The sequence below is a fragment of the Orcinus orca genome, chromosome 14 (genome assembly GCF_937001465.1).
Source record: "Orcinus orca chromosome 14, mOrcOrc1.1, whole genome shotgun sequence".
NCBI classification, from domain to species: Eukaryota; Metazoa; Chordata; class Mammalia; order Artiodactyla; family Delphinidae; genus Orcinus; species Orcinus orca.
In genome coordinates this window covers 67,685,458-67,707,053 of record NC_064572.1, presented here as the reverse complement: position 1 = coordinate 67,707,053, position 21,596 = coordinate 67,685,458, and the positions used below count along the sequence as shown (strand labels likewise).

Genomic DNA, 21,596 nt, shown 5'->3' with positions numbered 1-21,596 from the left:
TGATGTTAGCACATGCAATCATAGCTTGATTATCAAGCTATCATAAATAGAAATGGAGCACATATTAAAGACAGATTTCTGAGCTGAGGGTTGAAGGACAAATAGAATGCAGGTGTTCCATTTATCTGTGGTACTCAAGTAATTTGGAAAGAGATACTTTTCATTGTGCAGTCTTTGTTGTAGTATGGTTTTATTTCCCTGTCCTTGCCCTCCTTTCCTCTTTCAGTTTTACAGATACAACCTGAGTCCCTACTATGTGCAAAGCAGTGTACCAGATCCTTTGTTTGATGCAAAATTCAGTAGAACATGTAAGCCTCTACTCTTAAGTAAGAGGCTATGCTGCCTATTAGATTACGAAGTGTAGGAGAATGCCATCAGCACATACAGAGGTACAGAAGGTATTATCTGAGGAATGTTGAGAAAGTCATATTATGCTTCCCTCTTACAATAATCCTCCACTAAAAGAATCACTCTGCCTCGCCAAGAGGTTCAATGAGACTAGAACCATGTGTGATGGTCTCAGTGAAATTAACAATGGAGATTCCTGTTGACTTCACAATTAGTGGGAGAGCCAGTTAGGCCCAAGATTCAGAAACAGAAGGTTGTATACCCTCCTCCTTAAAGTTAATCCCCATGACCCTGGACTTTGAGTCACACAGGCATCCTAATCCTGTAGCCAACCTCTTCAGACTACAGCCTGTTACTCTAATCTAGTTCCTTAACGCAGGTACCTGGGCTATATTTATGCACATAACGTGTTTCTTCATGCTAGCCTTCCTTCCTGCGGATGCAGAATCTCTTTATTTCTTTTATCCTCCTTTTCAGGATAGCTTCTCTATTTCTTTCTTTGAAAGGCAAGCCACAAGACTTTCTTTTCTCAGAAACAAAACTTCAATTCAATTGCTTGTTCATGAGATCTAAAATGAATAATCCTAAATACAGATATTAGAGGATGAGTCCCCTTGACAATTTGGAACAATGTGGAGTCCTGAAGAGACAGTGATAGAAGACACAAGTAATCACTCCAACACACTTTGTAACTGTGTGCTCAAGAGAGCTGGGATTTGAAAAAAAACCTTCCAATGGTTAATGGCATTTGAAATAATTTTAAAATACACGGGGGTGGGGATGTTTGCATAGGCAAATAGACTTATTCATAAAGCAAGGTGGTGGTTTCTAGAAGATGAGAGTATTGTGATATTTACCTAATCTACCCTTCTGGCATGGGCTACTCAAATGTCCTCAGCTCAGTGTATGCCCAAAACTTCTGTCTCTGCTGCTTGAGGCATTCATTTATATGAGCTATTTGATCAGTTTACTCTGTTTCCAGTCCTCAATTTAAAAAAAAAAAAAAAGATCAATCTCACTTCCTAACATTCTACATAGGGTTTTAATTTTCTTGTGCTATTTTAGGAATTGGATTAAACTTAAGTCAATGGCAAATCTTTTTTGGGATAATTAAAAAGGTTTCTGCAAGAAAAAGGTTGTATGGAACCAATCTATTTCTCAATTACATTGTTATTTTTGAGAAAAGAGGGCAAATGAGTTTCATTAGCTGACTCAGTGACCAGCACTGTCAGCTGGCTAGACAATGTCCAGTAATTAAAGTTGTTTCCCAAGTATTTCCTGATAATCAACCACAAAATCATCATCAGTGATTCTCACGCATTCATTTTGTTAGGGAGCAACTGGGGATAGTCCAAAACTTTAGAACTAAACACTGGAAATTATTTCTCTTCACCACCTAATTTATTACAAAATAGTCTTGTGTGAATAGAGGTGCCGTCCAATGTGAACAGTTTTTGCAAGGCATATGCCTGGGGCATAATCCGCAGAAATAGAGTTGTGTGGTTGAGCCAGAGGATCAGTGAGGTCCTCCTCCCTGTTCCAGCTGCATTCTGATCACTTCATTTTGAGTTCCACTGAGTACTTCATCAATAGGATCCAAGAGACAACCTCAAATACTCAGAATAAAATTGGCTTTACCACCCCTAGACAACAAGCTTCCACATATGCCAGTGAAGAGCTGAGCTTCAGATCCAGGGCCCTCCTTCAGATCTAAAGCTCCAAAATTATAGCCTCACCATGACTATATGCCTTGAAAGCATCAAGATAATTTTATTATTCCCTTTGGCTCTGTTCATGTCAGTTACTAGAAGAAACCCTAGGCTTCCTGGTCACACCCTAGCATAAACCATTATCATTTCACCTGGATGATAGGAATAGCCTCCAAACTCTTCTACCTGGTTTCACTTTGTTCATACCAGTGGCTACACACAGCATCCAGAACAATCCTTTTAAAATGAAGTTACCTACGCCTCTGTTCAAAACTATGGTTTTCTCCATAAGACAGAGCTTTATTTTTTTCTTTGTTACATTCACTGCTGTCTCTACAATGCCTAAAACAGCATATAGTGAGCGCTCAGAAAATATTTATCAGATGATAGAGAGAGAGATAAATAGGGAATATTTCCTCTTTTCAATGCTCTCTTCTACTGCCTTTGCTCAAGTCCTTATTATTTCATGTGGCTTATTTTTTACTTATCATAATACAGTAGTATATGCATATAGTTCTATAAAAACAGGAAACATAAATAAAAACAAAGAGGAAAATAAAAGTTATATAAGCCACCATCCAAAGTTAACATTTTGGTTTATATTCTTCTAGATATTTTCTATAGTAGTAGTTTCTTCCATTATATGCCAGCCCAGGTCCTACTCCTATACCAAACACAGTCTTAATGTTGTCACCAGTTGCATTTGTTTCCTGTGGCTGCCATAACAAATTATCACAAGCTGGTGGCTTAAAACAAGATAAATTTATTCTCTCACAGTTCTGGAGGCCAGAAGTCAGAAGCCCAGGTGCTGTCAGTGTTACACTCCCTCTGGGACTCTAGGGGAAAAGCCTTTCTTTACCTCCTCTAGTTTCTTGTGGTTTCTGGCCTCCTGGCTTATAGCAACACCCTTCTGGGAAGTCTTCATGTTGACTTCTCTTGTATTTGTGTGTTATCTTTCTGTCTCTTATAAAGACACCTGTCATTGGATTTATTCCCCCACCCAGATAATCCAGGATAAACGCATCTCAAGACCCTTAACTTAATTATATCTGCAAATACTCTTTTTTCCAAATAAGCTCACATTCACAGATTCTAGGGTTTTGGTGTGGACATGTCTTTGATGGGGGTTCACCATTCAACCTACTACACCAATGTTAAATTCCTCAGACAAAATAAATTTGTTTGTGTCACTGCCGTGTGTTAAAAATCCTTCAGTGGTTCCCCATTATCTAAGTATGCCAGACTCCTTTGGATGGCATGAAAAGCATTTATGATCCTTGCCTAATCGTCCAAGAAAACAGACTTCATAACGCAGGCAATCCATCATAGCCACTCCATCCCAATGATGTGGAGAGAGAAAAACAGAGTCTCCTCAGGAAAACTGGACTGTGTCCTAATTAAACAGCTAGAGGTACACAACACTGAGATGTGGTATTTAGTGTAAATGTGACAGTTTGAATTCAGCAGTGGGTCAGAGCATGGTTCATAGAGATTAGTTTACACTTGTATTTTTTCATCACCTGGAAAATATGTGACATTAATAAATTATTAATTTGTTTTGATAAAAGGAGTGAATAGATGCAAGTATTAAATTCATGGTTCAAGGACTCAAATACTCTTTTCCCTCATCCAGTGTTTGCCTCTTTGTTGCCCCTCCTAGCTGAAGTTTTTTTCTATGCATTTGCTTTTGAATCTCTCTTTTAGAAGAGTATACTTATTTATGTCGCATTGAATTAATTTCTCCAAAAAAGGAGCCCATCATTCCTGTCTCTCTCTATTGTTCAGATGTTGTATCAGTGCAGGATGATAGGAGCAAGGCAGAAGCTATGCTAAGTGACAAAGTGTGAAGTGTGAAATTCACATGTATTACTTAGTCATTTTCCTTCTTCTGTCTCTTTATCTTAATGTATTAAAGGTAATAGTCTGAATCAAGCCTCTGCAGTTGTTTACTCTTTTCTGACAGAATTAGCTGGGGCAGTTCAGTCTCTCCGATTTATTGTTGAGTCTCATCCACTTTCCATCACTTTCAGGTGTAATTTTTCCTTTCATTTTCTTTAAAAAAAATTAAAATTGCCCACAATCCTCCTTCATGGTTACTTGGTTTGACAAATTTATCAGAAAATGTGGAGAATGGCTTAGAGTACATCATATCAGACCTGGTGTATTTGTGATACAAGATCATTAAGTTTACAGGGAATTGTTCTGAGATGGCGGGAGATGAAGCCCCAGAAAGAAGCAGAACAGTGGCTGGGTACCAAGGGCAGTAGTGGGAGTGGTCTATCCTACTGCAGGCAAAATTGGGAGTGGAGGATGTTGTCTTTGAAGAATTTTAAAACAGTAAGAAAACCAAATAATGTCAGTTCTAACTTTTTTAAATTAAAACTTAATGTTTTAGAGCAGTTTTAGGTTTACAGCTGAATTAAAGGGGAGTAATAGAGATTTCTCATTATACTTCCTGCCACCCCCCCAACACCCCCTCACAGCTTCCCCCATTATGAGCATCCTCCACCAGAGAGGTATAACTCTTATAACTGATGAACCTACATTGATATGATACATCATAATCATCCAGAGTTTATATTTCAGTTCACTTTTGCTGTTGTACATTCTATGGGTTTGGACAAAGATATAATGACATGTATCCATCATTATGGTATCATACAGAATATTTCCACTGCCCTAAAGATTGTGTGCACTCTGCTTATTCAGTCCTTCACCTGCCCCTTAATACTTGTCAAGCACTGACCTTTTTACTGTCTCCATAGTTTTTAATTTTCTAGCATGTCATGTAATTAGAATCATACAGTATGTATCCTTTTCAGGTTGGCTTCTTTCACTTAATAATAGAAATTTAAGTTTCCACCATGTCTTTTCATGACTTGATAGCTCATTTCATTTGAGCACTGAATAATATTCCATTGTCTGTATGTCTCACAATTTGTTTATCCATTTACCCACTGAAGAACATCTTGGTTGCTTCTAAGTTTGGGCAATTATGACTAAAGCTGCTGTTAATCTATGTGCAAGTTTTTGTGTGGACATACGTTTTCAACTCCTTTGAGTAAACACTAAGGAGTATGATTTCTGGATCATAATGATTGTAAGAATATGTTCAGTTTTGTAAGAAACTGACACATTGTCTTCCAAAAGTGTACCATTTTGCTTTCCCACAGCAATGAAACAGAGTTCCTATTGCCCACATCCTCACACATCCTTACCAACATTTGCTGGTGTCAGTTTCTAGATTTTGGTCATTCTAATAGGTGAGTAGTGGGATCTCTCAGTCTACTTCTTATTATGACTCTGAACCAATAATTCTAAAAAATGTCAATGATAAAATACTCCCAGAGGAGAAAGGAAAACCAGATTGGAGGGGCTCAGTGATTCTTCTCAAAGGTATTTCTAAATGGGCTTAGGAGATTAGCAAGCTTCATTTCCAGAATGTTTCTGCAGTGGTTCAGCCATGTGGCTGACAGGGTTTTGGTGTTCCGGCCAGGTGTCAGGCCTGAGCCTTTGAGGTGGAAGAGCTGAGTTCAGGACACTGGGCCACCAGAGACCTCCCAGCCCCACATAACATCAATCGGCGAGAGCTCTCCCAGATATCTCCATTTCAACACAATGACTCAGCTATACTCAATGACCAGCAAGCTCCAGTGCTGGACATGCCAAAAAACTAGCAAGACAGGATCACAACCCCACCTGATAGCAGAGAGGCTGCCTAAAATCATAATCAGTTCACAGACACCCCAAAACACACCACTGGACATGGTCCTGCCCACCAGAAAGACAAGATCCAGCCTCATCCACCAGAACACAGGCACAAGTCCCCTCCACCAAGAAACCTACACAACCCACTGAACCAACCTTAGCCACTGGGGGCAGAAACCAAAAACAACAGGAACGATGAAGCTGCAGCCTGTGAAAAGGAGACCCCAAACACAGTAATTTAAGCAAAATGAGAAGACAGACATATGCAGCAGATGACGAAGCAAGGTGAAAACTCACCAGACCAAACAAATGAAGAGGAAATAGGCAGTCTACCTGGAAAAGAATTCAGAGTAATGATAGTAAAGATGATCCAAAATCTTGGAAAAAGAATGGAGAAAATAAAAGAAACGTTTAACAAGGACCTAGAAAAAATAAAGAGCAAAAAAAAAAAAATGATGAACAACACAAAAAATGAAATTAAAAATCATCTAGAAGGAATCGATAGCAGAATAACTGAGGCAGAAGAACGGATAAGTGACCTGGAAGATAAAATAGTGGAAATAAATATTGCAGACAAGAATAAAGAAAATAGAATGAAAGAATTGAAGACAGTCTCAGAGACTTCTGAGACAACATTAAATGCACTAGCATTCGAATTATAGTGATCCCAGAAGAAGAAGAGAAAAAGAAAGGGACTGAGAAAATATTTGAAGAGATTATACTTGAAAACTTCCCTACTATGGGAAAGGAAATAGTCAATAAAATTCAGGAAGCACAGAGAGTTCCAACCAGCATAAATACAAAGAGAAACACTCCAAGACACATATTAAACAAACTATAAAAAATTAAATACAAAGAAAAAATATTAAAAGTAGCAAGGGAAAAGCAACAAATAATATACAAGGGAATCCCCATAAGGTTAACAGCTGATCTTTCAGCAGAAACTCTGCAAGCCAGAAGGTGGTGGCAGGACACATTTAAAGTGATGAAAGGGAAAACCTACAACCAAGATTACTCTACCCAGCAAGGATCTCATTCAGATTCAAAGAGAAATTAAAACCCTTACAGACTAGCAAAAGGTAAGAGAATTCAGCACCAACAACAGCTTTACAACAAATGCTAAAGGAACTACTCTGGGCAGGAAACACAAGAGAAGGAAAAGACCTACAATAACAAACCCAAAACGATTAAAAAATGGTAATAGGAACATACATATTGATAATTACCTTAAATGTAAATGGATTAAATGCTCCAACCAAAAGACATAGACTGGCTGAATGGATACAAAAACAAGACCTGTATATATGCTGTCTACAAGAGACCCACCTCAGACCTAGGGATACATACAGACTGAAAGTGAGGGGATGGAAAAAAATATTCCATGAGGGCTTCCCTGGTGGCGCAGTGGTTGAGAATCTGCCTGCTAATGCAGGGGACACGGGTTCGAGCCCTGGTCTGGGAGGATCCCACATGCCGCGGAGCAACTAGGCCCGTGAGCCACAACTACTGAGCCTGCGCGTCTGGAGCCTGTGCTCCTCAACAAGAGAGGCCGCGATAGTGAGAGGCCCGCACACCGCGATGAAGAGTGGCCCCCGCTTGCCACAACTAGAGAAAGCCCTCGCACAGAAACGAAGACCCAACACAGCAAAAATAAAAAAAATAAAAAAAATAAAAAAAAATATATATTCCATGAAAATGGAAATCAAAAGAAAGCTGGAGTAGCAATTCTCATATCAGACAAAATAGACTTTAAAACAAAGACTATTACAAGAGACAAAGAAGGACACTATATAATGATCAAGGGATCAATCCAAGAAGAAGATATAACAATTGTAAATATTTATGCACCCAACATAGGAGCACCTCAATACATAAGGCAAATGCTATTAGCCAAAAAAGGGGTAATTGACAGTAGCACAATAACAGTAGGAGACTTTAACACCTCACTTTCACCAATGGGCAGATCAACCAAAATGAAAATAAATAAGGAAACACAAGCTTTAAATGATACATTAAACAAGATGGACTTAATTGATATTTATAGGACATTCCATCCAAAAACAACAGAATACACTCTCTTCTCAAGTGCTCATGGAACAGTCTCCAGGACAGATCACATCTTGTTGTGTCACAAATCAAACCTTGGTAAATTTAAGAAAACTGAAGTCGTATCAAGTATCTTTTCTGACCACAACACGACAAGACTAGATATCAATTACAGGAAAAAATCTGTAAAAACTACAAACACATGAAGGCTAAAAAATACACTACTAAATAACCAAGAGATCACTGAGGAAATCAAAGAGTAAATGAAAAATTACCTAGAAACAAATGACAATGAAAACAAGATGACCCAAAACCTATGGGATGCAGCAAAAGCAGTTCTAAGAGGGAAGTTTATAACAATACGATCCTACCTCAAGAAACAAGAAACATGTCAAATAGACAACCTAACCTTACACCTAAAGCAATTAGAGAAAGAAGAACAAAAAAAGTTAGCAGAGGGAAAGAAATCATAAAGATTAGATCAGACATCAATGAAAAAGAAATGAAGGAAACGATAGCAAAGATCAATAAAACTAAAAGCTGGTTCTTTGAGAAGATAAACAAAATTGATAAACCATTAGGTAGTCTCATCAAGAAAAAAAGGGAGAAGACTCAAATCAATACAATTAGAAATGAAAAAGGAGAAGTAACAACTGACACTGCAGAAATACAAAGGATCATGAGAGATTACTACAAGCAACTCTATGCCAATAAAATGGACAACCTGGAAGAAATGGACAAATTCTTAGAAAAGCACTACCTTCCAAGACTGAACTAGGAAGAAATAGAAAATATAAACAGACCAATCACAAGCACTGAACTTGAAACTGTGATTAAAAATCTTGCAACAAACAAAAGTCCAGGACCAGATGGCTTCAAAGGCAGATTCTATCAAACATTTAAAAAAGAGCTAACACCTATCCTTCTCAAACTCTTACAAAATATAGCAGAGGGAGGAACACTCCCAAACTCATTCTACGAGGCCACCATCGCCTGATACCAAAACCAGACAAAGATGTCACAAATAAGGAAAACTAGAGACCCATATCACTGATGAACACAGATGCAAAAATGCTCAACAAAATACTAGCAAAAAGAAACCGGCACCACATTAAAAGGAACATATACCATGATCAAGTGGGGGTTTTCCCAGCAATGCAAGGATTCTTCAATATATGTAAATCAATCAATGTGATACACCATATTAACAAACTGAAGAAGAAAAACCGTATGATAATCTCAATAGATGCAGAAAAAACTTTCAACAAAATTCAACATTTGTTTATGATAAAAACTCTCCAGAAAGTAGGCATAGAGGGAACCTACCTCAACATAATAAAGGCCATATATGACAAACCCACAGTCAACATCGTTCTCAATGGTGAAAAACTGAAACCATTTCCCCTAAGATCAGGAACAAGACAAGGTTGCCCACTCTCACCACTATTATTCAACATAGTTTTGGAAGTTTCAGCCACAGCAGTCAGAGACACCAAAGAAATAAAAGGAATCCAAACGGAAAAGAAGAAGTAAAACTGTCACTCTTTGCAGATGACATGATACTATACATAGAGAACCCTAAAGATGCTACCAGAAAACTATGAGAGCTAATCAATGAATTTGGTAGAGTATCAGGATACAAAATTAATGCACAGAAATCTCTTGCATTTCTATACACTAATGATGAAAAATCTGAAAGAGAAATTAAGGAAACACTCCCGTTTACCACAGCAACAAAAAGAATAAAATACCTAGGAATAAACCTACCTAAGGAGACAAAAAACCTGTATGCAGAAAATTATAAGACTGATGAAAGAAACTAAAGATGACAGAAACAGATGGAGAGATGTACCATGTTCTTGGATTGGAAGAATCAACCTTGTGAAAATGACTCTACTACCCAAAGCAATCTACAGATTCAATGCAATCCCTATCAAACTACCAATGGCATTTTTCACAGAACTAGAACAAAAAATTTCACAAATTGTATGGAAACACAAAAGACCCCGAATAGCCAAAGCAATCTTGAGAATGAAAAACGGAGCTGGAGGCATCAGGCTCCCTGACTTCGGACTATACTACAAAGCTTCAGTAATCAAGACAGTATGGTACTAGCACAAAAACAGAAATATAGATCAATGGAACAGGATAGAAAGCCCAGAGATAAACCCACACACTTACGGTCACCTTATCTTTGATAAAGGAGGAAAGAATATACAGTGGAGAAAAGACAGCCTCTTCAATAAGTGGCGCTGGGAAAACTGCACAGCTACATGTAAAAGAATGAAATTAGAACACTCCCTAACACCATACACAAAAGTAAACTCAAAATGGATTAAAGACCTACATGTAAGGCCAGGCACTATAAAACTCTTAGAGGAAACATAGGCAGAACACTCTATGACATAAATCACAGCAAGATCCTTTTTGACCCACCTCCTAGAGAAATAGAAATAAAAACAAAAATAAACAAATGGGACCTAATGAAACTTAGAAGCCTTTGCACAGCAAAGGAAACCATGAACAAGCTGAAAAGACAAGCCCAGAATGTGAGAAAATATTTGCAAATGAAGCAACTGACAAAGGGTTAATCTCTAAAATATGCAAGCAGTTCATGCAGCTCAATATCAAAAAAACAAACAACCCTATCCGAAAATGGGCAGAAGACCTAAATAGACATTTCTCCAGAGAAGATATACAGACTGCCAACAAACACCTGAAAGGATGCTCAACATCACTAATCATTAGAGAAATGCAAATCAAAACTACACTGATGTATCATCTCACAGTAGTCAGAATGGCCATCATCAAAAAATCTACAAACAGTAAATGCTGGAGGAGGTGTGGAGAAAAGTGAACCTTCTTGTCATGTTGGTGGGAATGTAAATTGATACAGCCGTTATGGAGAACAGTATGGAGGTTCCTTATAAAACTAAAAATAGAACTACCATACGACCCAGCAATCCCTCTACTGGGCATACACCCAGAGAAAACCATAATTCAAAAAGAGCCATGTACCACACTGTTCATTGCAGCACTATTTACAATAGCCAGGACATGGAAGCAACCTAAGTGTCCACTGACAGATGAATGGATAAAGAAGGTGTGGCACATATATACAATGGAATATTACTCAGCCATGAAAAGAAATGAAATTGAGTTACTTGTAGTGAGGTGGATAGACCTAGAGTCTGTCACACAGAGTGAAGTAAGTCAGAAAGGGAATAACAAATACTGTATGCTAACACATGTATATCGAATCCAAAAAAAAAAAGGTTCTGAAGAACCTAGTGGCAGGACAGGAATAAAGACACAGTCATAGAGAACCGACTTGAGGACATGGTGGTGGGGGGAAGGGTAAGCTGGGATGAAGTAAGAGAGTGGCATTCACAGATATACACTACCAAATGTAAAATAGATAGCTAGTGGGAAGCAGCCACATAGCACAGGGAGATCAGCTCGTTGCTTTTTGACCAAAGAGGGGTGGGATAGGGAGGGTGGGAGTGAGATGCAAGAGGGAAGGGATATGGGGTTATATGCATATGTACAGCTGATTTACTTTGTTATGCAGCAGAAACTAACACAAAAATGTAAAGCAATTATACTCCAATAAAGTTAATAAAATAAAATACTCCCAGAAAAATATTATGTTGATCTAAGTTCTAAACAATTCCGCCAATTTTTGCTGTACTTTTAAATATATGTAGAAGATCCAAATTATTATGTGTTTATTATACATTCTTTAATAAACATTGTGTTATGCATGGAAGGTAGTCATACTCACCCCCACATATTACTTCTGCCTTTTTAATGTTCACAGTTGTTTAAGCCTGTTTCAGGCACAGATCATCTGTAGGTTCTATGTCACCATATACTCCTGCATTTAAAAAGTAGATTAAACGTTATAACCCAGGGATTACAAAGACCAAGATACAGAACATGAGTTACTTTAATTATGTTATTCTATTTGACCGCTTGGAATTTTTCATTTGTGTTTAAAATTTTTCTGCTGAAGAAACATTTGAAAGCTCACAGAATCCATTTGAAAAAAATGACATGAAATTATGGTGATTTCTGGAATTTATTATGTAAAGAAATTTGTATGACTTTGACAAACTTATCCTGGAGTTTAAAACTTTTCTTAATTATTTGTATGTATATTGCTTCATGTGAAAGAAGCTTTAGAAATTAAAATTAATACAATGCGTTCTTCAACTAGTCTACTGAGCAAGAATATGTGAAAGGATCAATTCTGATGAGACCATTTACTAATTTGCAGAAGGTAGGTGTAAAAACAGAAACTGTAACATTATTATTTATTACCATAACCAATATGTGGGTATACATTTTACTCCTTTTTCTAAAAACATAAAGTAGTGTACTTAAAATTAATTATTACTATTTTCCTTTTTTAATATTTCACTACTTTTAATTATTTTTGTTTGTTAACTGCCATGATTATATATATGAATTTCCATAAAAGAAATATTCAGTTTGCATTTTCCTCTCTACTCCCAGCTATTATTATTTCTGGCTAATCTTTTCATTTCATGATTATTACTCAAATTATATCTATTATTGTATGGAAGAGGGAAATGTTAAAAAAAATTATCTGTCTGGCTTTCAAGTATATTAGATATACCATTTAATCAATGAAGTTAACTTGGTTGGTTAAATGTTGAGGTGAGAAGGTATAGGTTTCAAAGAATGTCAGTGCACAAAGAAGTTATGAGAACATCCCAACCTAAGTTCAGTAAGAAAGAGCCAAAAGTGAGCTATGGCAGGAGATTTCATTTCTTATCTGAAGCCCTACCTTTAAACAAATGATTATCTCCAGGACCCTGTCTCCCTGATGGTATCATCCTATTTCCTTCTGCAATACAAAGCTTTCCGGAATACTGTTTTGATAAGCAACTGACTTTAGATTGCTTATCTACAGATGTGTAGGTCTCTACTTTCTGAGACAATGAGAATCACTTGGTAAATATAAAATATTAATTATGTGAACAGCTATCTAAAATTAATGATGGGTCTTGCTTTCAATCAAGACTAAAGGAATTTTTTTAAAAAGTAAGAAGACACTGGAAGATTTTTAAAACACACATTTTTGATGTGTCTATAAGTAGTTAACAATAAGTAGTTTCTATGTAATGGAGAATTACTCTCTATATGCCAGCAAGCTGGGGCTGGTTCATCTAACACCTCCTTTGAGGACCTGGAGATGCTCTGTAAAGGGTCTAGTGATGTGGTTGAGGTGATAAAGACATCATCCCCTACCTCAGAGATTACCTGAGCTACTTTAAAATTAATCTTAATACTTGGCTGGTTTTTAGAAGAGCTAATGAATATAAACCAACCAGCTTGTCAGCATCTGGGAGGAAGCGGCTGAAAGAATTTGCTGAACCCATAAAACAAGTAAATCTTTGCTTACGCCTTGCACATGCCATTAATTAAACATTTTTATTGTGTGGCTCATTTAAAGAAAGGAAAAGAAACATCTTTCATTATGAGAACAGGTCTATAAATAATGAATGGATTATCCAATTTCAGCTCAATGTCAACAAATCTTAGTGGGGTCCGGCAGAAACACAGTGCCCTTTTCACTGCCTGTCATGAAAAGAAAAGGGTTTTAACACTTTCCTAAAGGAGGAGACAAACAAGAGAGGGAGTATAGGTGCTAGAAAGAATTGGTTAAAAAGCAAACCACTGAAACAAATTTCTACATCTGAAAAATGTACCAGTTCCCTTTTTCCTAGGTTCCAAGTACAGAGCTTGACTGTGAACTTTTATCAAGATGAGTTGAGAGTCTGTTTTAAGCACTATAAAATATTGGAGATAAGTTCCCTGAGGACAAATATTAGGTTAGGCAGTCCTCGATTATATGCTCTATTACTTATTACCATTATCACTACCACTGCTTGCCCAAGTTGATTGTCTTACCCTTGATAAATGCTTCCTAATAATTCTAATAACCAATAAATATTTATATTCACCTTGTACCATGTATTGTGCTGAGCACTTTAAATACTGTGTCTTATTTAGTTCTCACAACAAGGCAATGAGTTAGGCAGGATTATTATGTTCCTTTAACAATTCATGAGAAGCAGTTGCTTTATAAGCTTGTGCCAGTTAGGATAACTCCTACGTCTAAGATCTGACTTGGGATTCACGAACGAGCCTACCTGACAACAGAACTATCTTTATTCTGCTTCCATTCGTTATACAATCATCAATAAGTATTTTCCCACTGCTCCTCTCAACGTCCACTGGGGTTGCCCAGAACTCCCCACCCTAATCTCTTGTTTGAGTCAGTTCATCTATTTTCCCTCAACCTTCTTACTCCTCCTAGAACCCGGACAGCCATCCTTATTTATAACGTATGGCTTGGGAATTGTCCGATAGATGGTGGTGCTAGACTGTCATATATGTCTATACACTTCTGTAAATGTCTCCCAACTAATATGGCAAGATGGTAGAAAGAAGTTTCTTAAAGGAAACTTCTGGAGTTGGTCCTCACTAATGTCACTTCTATTCATTTAGGGATTCTCTTAGGTAACAAGTTGAATTATGTAAGACAACTTAATGAGGATTACTTAATGCAACAGGGAATGCCCAGTCTCTCTTTAAGCCTACACCTTTATAACTCAGGTACCTCATGGTTAGTATTATTATTAAAACACTAGCATATTTTGTTGGAACCTAACATTTTCCTGAATGCTTACTATACACTAGTGGGCACTTTACATGAATAAAATTACCTAATCTTTTTAAAAACCTGGTGAGGTTGGTCCTGCTTTCTTAAATTTATAGCTAAGGAAAAAAGACACAAAGACAAGGACAGTCTGTACTGAATACCTTCAGGAATAAGATCGTCTTTCCCCCAGCTTTTGAGAGCATTTGTGACTGACTGCTCGCAGCTGAGTTTCTCTCTGAGCATTATCCTCAGCAGAGAAACCACCAAGCCCAAAGTCATGTCCTCTCCTTGGGGGCAGCCTACTACCAATGCCTTGTTGGTGACAGCCTATGAAATTCTGGTCCCCTTACCCTAAGAGATGCACTTGTGTAGATCTGTCCCAGCTCCACAGCTCCCAGTGGGATTGACTGAGGCCTCTGTTACGAATGCATACAGTCCAACACTTCCTTCTCCTCAGTCCTAGAGCCTTCACACCCTATGGGCACTCCCTAGTAAACTTCTTGCACCCAAGTCTTCGTCTCAAAGTCTATTTCTGAGATATCAATCTAAGACAACTGGTAAATCCTGCAGGTCCAATGGCATTAGAAATATCTATGGTGGGAATATATGTCATATGCAAGTTTTTGAAGGCTCCAATTTTAAGGAGAATCACAATATAAGGTTGTGGAGCACTGGTAGTGCTCTGGAGCAAGGGCATGTCATGTACAGTAGAAAATTACACATTTGAAAAATATCTCCTGCTGTGTAACTAGGACTTAATAGCTACAGAGATCCTGACAAGTAGGGCTTCAAGTAAACATGTGTCCATAATTATCCATCATGAGCTGAGATCTATCAAAACCACCAAGTCATAACATAGAAGTAATACATCTGGGAGAGGGCACAAGTAAGCTGAGTATGCAGGCCATTGAGACACCGTATCAACCACCACTGTTAAATGGATTTCTCTCCTTTAGCTCACCCCTATGGCTTCAGGGAGGAAGTCACTTATACCTCCTGACAGAGGAGCAGTAAAGCCAAGTTGCAGCCACACCCAGCAGTGATGTTAAAGGGTAACAGTGAAGTGAAATACTCCCAGTGGGCAAAGCGTTGTCCAGTGTGCCCTTTCCTCTTTGTATGGAGACAGAAGTGGCCTGGCAGAGGAATAAATACAGGCTCATGGGCAGTGACAAATAGCTTGGCTAGTTGCTTAGGATTTTGAAGAAGAAGGACTGAAAGGTTGGTGACAATGAATTCAAGTAAGAGGACTGTGGATGGACCTATGAGAGCAGACATGAAGTGTAAAATTCCTGCTATCACATGTTAATGCCAACACTCACCAGAGGGCATCTATTGTGAAAGAGACAACAAACAACCAAGTAGACAGAATAACTTGGCCAGTTAATAGCAATGTATCTGTAATTGGGCACTCCTGTGCTAGCACAATGGACTTACAAACAAGGTAGACATAGTAGTAGAAATGGAGAATAGGCATGGGCCCAGTAGCATAAGCTGACTCAGCTACTGTGAATGCCAAAAGTCTACACCTCCAACAACAGAGAGCATGATCAACCAGCCACTTGACAAGTTGATTACTACTGGACATTTCTCACCCTAGAAAGCAAGCACAAGGATTCATCCTGACTAGAATAAACATATAAGCTGGTTATGGATGTGCCTTTCCTGCTCTTAGGGGCTCAACCAACATCATGATCTCTGGGATACAAAGCATTTTCTTTGCTGGTACAGGACCCCGCATAAGATCACGTCAGGGCAACGATCCCACTTTATAGCAAAGAAGATGTGGCAGTTGCTCATGATAGTGGGATCCCTTGGCCCCACTACATACCGTACTACCCACAAGCATCTGCAATGCTTCTTAAAGGTGTCCACTTGGAGATAAAGCGCCACTGTCAAAGATGCAGAATACAGACAAAATCAACAACCATTTTATAGCTCTTTTCCCCAGTAGGTAAACATATCAGTCTAGGAGCCAAGAAGTGACACTGCAGTGGTGCCACTCACCATCATTCTAGGTGACACTTCTGGGGAATATATGCTTCTCAGCCTCACACCTCTGGGCTTTGCAGGTTTGCAGATCCTAGCTCCCAGAGGGAAATGCTTTCACCATGGGACAAAGAAAAAGGTTTTAATAAACTTCAAGTCATGGTTGTTACATGTTATTTTGGTCTCCTCATGCCAAGAGATCCACAGGAAAGGGAATGGGGAGGATTACCTGATTCTGGTCATTGACATAAGGTAGCATAGCTGTTACACACAATGATTAGGGAAGAATATGTCTGCCACCATATCATCCACTAGAGTGTCACTTGCTAATTTTGATAATAAATATATACAAGAGCAGTGGCCATGGCTTAAGGAAAGCAGGGTGACTAAGGGCTCAGACCCCTCCGATCTGAGGAAGGTATTAATTATGTCACCAAATGAGTTCCTGATACCAACAGAAGTGCTCACTGAGGGTGCAAAGAATTCAGAATAGATAGTAGGGAAGGGACATGATGAATTTCAGTCGTGGCTTCAAGTTCAGCTGCAGAAGCAGGTACTATACTTTATCACACTATACTTTCTACGTTTCCCTAGTAAAATAACAGAATCCTAAAGGTGCTATTCCCACAATTTATATGGAACAATAGGATCTGAGTGGCACAAGTCGTGGATGATAGAGGACACTGTGTCCATCACCAAGATTTCCCCTTCGGGATTAGGTACTCCTTCCCCAGCTGTAGGAAGTGTTGACAACTGACAGCTGTCAGTTGAGACCTTCTTGGGAATTTTCCTCAGTAGGGAAAGAAGAGAACACCTACCCCAAGGTATGCTCCTCTCCAGGAACTGCTGTGTCAAATGACTGATCAGTACAGGGACGTAAAGTCTTGCACCCCTGCTTCATGGAGTGATTTCAATGGGCCATTCTGACTCCAGAGCAATCTGTGGGATCATTTGCTGTGCCAGCATCGTACCTATTCAACTCCTTCTGCCCTTACCCCACTCCTTCGCTCTCCCACAGATTTTGTTTCAACAGTGCAATCATCTCCCTGTATCAGAGTCTGATTCCCAGGCAATTTATCTAAAGCGGTGGCAGAGGCACAGTTGTAGCCCAGGCAATCTAAATCCAGACCTGTGCTGACTGCCTCCTGAGAAGCTGGCTAAATCTCTGATCTCTTCCCATTTCCCATTCAAGTTGGAGCCCCTAGGCCTTTCTGTGACATTCCTTTGATGTAGTGGTACACTAGATGCAGTTATTCCCTGGTATGGCCCACAGTTTACACTGACTTCCAAAACCTACACTGAAAAACATTTAACTAGGGACAAGGAGGGATGTTTTAACTCCCGGATGAGGCCCTGAACTCCCAGCTGAGGAGCCCTTCTGTGTATCATGACCCCTCCCTCTAGCTGGCTGACCTTCAGCCAGGATCTGTGACCACTCTAGAGATTGAGCGAACAATCACAGACAACTTTATGCAGCTACGTTATCACCATTAGACAATGTCTCAAGTGGTACTTCTACATGCCCATGATCAGTAATGTGACATTTGCACATGAAGGGTGCATGCTTAAAAAGGACACTAGGTATTCAACACGCTTGAGAGATAATGTTCTTCTTCATACATAGGCAGATTAGGGGCTCAGGCCCACATCACTTATTTCTCTGTGGTTTGAAAATGGCATAATGGAAAAACCGAAACAGAGTTTGAAGTCAAAAGGACTACCCTCTTGCTGTGTGGCCTCGAGCAAGTGGCTTAATCTCACTGTGCTTCCCTTTCACTTCTACGATAATGATGGGGAGCAAGGAGCACTTCCTGGATTTTCAGGTCACTTGCACCTACTTCAGGTCACATGCTTTCTTCCCCACCTCTTTGAAGAAAACCATGAAGGCCCCTCCCAGACAGGGTGAGGCATTTTCTCATATCTGCTCTAAAGGAAGTACAAATGAATGTTCCCATCTAGGATGGGTACAGACTTCTCCAGAGCCAAAGGCTTTCCTAGGTATGTACGTCCTGCTTTATCACATTGAGCCAGTGGGTGATCTAGGAATAGAGAATAGCAGGAGCCTTGTACTAGGCACTTAGGTGTGTGGAGGATAAACTGGAAGAGACAGCCTTGAAATGTCAGCACAAGGTTTCACTTACTATGTTAAAAAAGGTAGCAGGAAAAAAAAAAAAAAAAAAAAAAAGGTAGCAGGTATGTGTGGGGTGTGTGTGTGTGTGTGTGTGTGTGTGTGTGTGTGTGTGTGTGTGTGTGTGTGTGTGTGTGTGTGGTGGAAGAGGTCAGAGGACAATGCTAGAATTACCCATCGCCATTCTTCTGAACATACACTAATGCTTAACTCCAAAACACCTATTTAATGTTCCTATAGGGATTTCTCCCTGATACACATTTATATATCCTCAGGCTCTATTTCTCTAGGCTTTTTCAAAGTGCTTAAGAAAACAAAACAAAACTGATTGAATCAGTTATCAAAAACCTCCCAACAGTGAAAAGCCCAGGACCAGATGGCTTCACTGGTGAATTCTACCAAACATTTAAAAAAGAATTAATGTCAGTCTTTCTCAAACTCTTCCAAATAATTGAAGAGGCTGGAACACATCAAAACTCAATTTATGAGGCCAGCATTACCTTGATATGAAAGCCAGACAAAGGCATCACAAGAAAACGAAACTGCAGATCAATGTCCCTGATGAATATAGAGGCAAAAATCCTCAACAAAATACTAGCAAACCAAATCCAACAGCACATGAAAAGGATCATACACTATGATCAAGGGGGATTTATCCATGGGATGCAAAGATGATTCAACATATGAAAATCAATTATTGGGATACACCGTATTAACAGAATAAAGAATTAAAAATCACATTACTGTCTCAACAGATGCAGAAAAGGTTTGACAATATTCATTGTCATGATAACACCTGTCAATAAACTAGGAATACAAGTATATTACCTTAATATAATAAAGGCTGAATATGAAAAGCCCACAGTTGACATCATTTATAACTAATATCAACTTTGAAAATATAAAAGTGCTTCCTTTAAGATTAGGAACAAGGCAAGGATGTCCATTCTTGCCACTTTTATTCAACATAGTACTGGAAGTCTTAGAGAAATTAGGCAAGAAAAATAAATAAAAGACATCCAAATTAGAAAGTAAGTAGCAAAATGTTCCCTGTTTATAGACAATAAAATCATATATAGAGAAAACACTAAAGATTCCAACAAAAAGAAGTCAGAACTAATCAACAAGTTTAGTAAAATTTCGGAATACAAAATCAACATACAAACTTCTGGTGTGTTTCTATACACTAACAAAAAGCAATCTGAAAAAAAATTAGAAAAACAATCCCTTTTACAATAGCATCAAAAATACTTAGGAATGGGTCTTCCCTGGTGGTGCAGTGGTTAAGAATCCACCTGTCATTGCAGGGGACATTATTTGAGCCCTGGTCGGGGAAGATGCCATATGCCTCAGAGCAACTAAGCCTGTGCGTCACAACTACTGAGGCTGTGCTCTAGAGCCCGTGAGCCACAACTACTGAGCCTGCGTGCCACAACTACTGAAATCCATGCACCTAGAGCCCGTGCTCCTCAACAAGAGAAGCCACCGCAACGAGAAGCCTGCACACCACAACAAATAGCCCCCTCTTGCCGCAACTAGAGAAAGCCCGTGCACAGCAACAAAGACCCAATGCAGGCAAAAAAAAAATAAAATGATTTAGGAATAAACTTAACCAAAGAAGTGAAAGATCTGTACACTGAAAGCTATAAAACGTGGGTGGAAAAAATTAAATAAGATGCAAATAAATGAAAACATATCTTGAATTTATGAACCGGAATACTTAATATTGTTAGAATAGCCATACTACCCAAAGTGATCTACAGATTCAATGCAATGACTATCAAAATCCCAGTGGCATTTTTCTTGGAAATAGAAAAAAAAAATTTACATCACATGGAATCACAAAAGATAAGAAATACCCAAATCAATCCTGAAAAGGAAGGAAAAAGCTCCTGGAGGCATCACACTTCCTGATTTCAAATTGTATTACAAAGCTACAGTAATCAAAAGAGTATGGTACTGGCCTGAAAACAGATATATTGACCAATGGAACAAAATAGAGAGTGCAGAAGTAAATCCATGCATATATAGGCAACTTATCTTCAACAAGGGTGCCAAGAATACACGATGGGGAAAGAATAGTCTCTTTAGCAAATGGTGTTGAGAAAGCTGAATATCTACAGGCAAAACAATGAAATTGGACCCTTACATATAAAAATCAATTCAAAATAGATTAAAGAATTAAATGTAAAACCTGAAATCATAAAGCTCCTAGAAGAAAACAAAGGGGAAAGAAAGCTTCACGATATTGATCATAACAATGACTCCATGGATATTGCAACAAAAGCAAAGACAAAAAATATTTAAAAATAAACAAGTGGGACTACTTAAACCTGAAAAACTTTTGCACAGCAAAGAAAACAATCAAAAGAGTGAAAAGGCAACCTGTAGAGCCAGAAAAAATATTTGCAAACCATATATCTGATGAGGAGTTAGTCTTCAAAATATATAAGGAACTCCTACAACTTAATAGTAAAATCATCATTGTCATCATCCTCTTCATCATCATCTGATTAAAAAATGGGCTAATCATTGGGGAATTGAAAATCAAAATCACAGTGAGATAACATCTCAGACAAAAGACAGCAAATGTCAGCCAGGATGTAGAGAAATTGGAACCCTTGCACACTATTGTTAGGAATGCAGATGGGGCAGCTGCTATCTAAAACAGTACAGAATTTCCTCAAAAAAGAAAAAAATATAGAACGATCATATGATCCAGTAATCTCAGTTCTGGATATTTATCCAGAAAAATGAAAATCAAGATCTTGAATACGTATTAGACTTCCTGTGTTCATTGCTGCACTATGCACAATACCTAAGTTCTGGAAACAAACTAAATTTCCAGAGAGATGAGTGAATAAGGAAAATGTGGTATATATATATAAAATGGAATATAATTCAGCCTTAAAATTGAAGGAAATGCTGTAATACACAACAACGTGGATGCACTTTGAGGACAATATACTGAAATAAG

The 21,596-nt window shown here is 38.4% G+C and overlaps 1 long non-coding RNA gene across 1 annotated transcript in view; it reads right to left on the bottom strand.

Moving 5' to 3' along the window:
* LOC125960977 (uncharacterized) overlaps window positions 1-21,596 on the bottom strand; it is a 53,276-nt gene that overhangs the window by 27,977 nt on the left and 3,703 nt on the right. Inside the window, exon 2 of the long non-coding RNA XR_007471235.1 lies at window positions 11,596-11,688. This is a non-coding gene — a long non-coding RNA (uncharacterized LOC125960977). The remainder of the gene's footprint in view (window positions 1-11,595; window positions 11,689-21,596) is intronic.